Genomic DNA, 284 nt, shown 5'->3' with positions numbered 1-284 from the left:
ATTACTATTATTATTATTATTATTATCATTATCATTATTATTGTTTTTGTTCTTATTCTTAATCTTATTCATATTCTTATTCTTCTTATTACTATTATTATCCTTGTTGATGTTGTTTTTTATTTTATGATGATGATGTGATGATGATGATGATGATGATGATGATGATGCTATTGATAATGGTAATAAAAATGATAATGATAATAATTACGATTGATTATGATAATGATAATGAAAATGATAATGGTAATAACAATAATGATTATTATTGTTTTACTGTTAGC

The sequence above is a fragment of the Penaeus chinensis genome, chromosome 1 (assembly GCF_019202785.1).
Source record: "Penaeus chinensis breed Huanghai No. 1 chromosome 1, ASM1920278v2, whole genome shotgun sequence".
Classification (NCBI taxonomy): domain Eukaryota; kingdom Metazoa; phylum Arthropoda; class Malacostraca; order Decapoda; family Penaeidae; genus Penaeus; species Penaeus chinensis.
The sequence above is the reverse complement of the archived record's forward strand: the minus strand, read 5'-3'. Positions refer to the sequence as shown.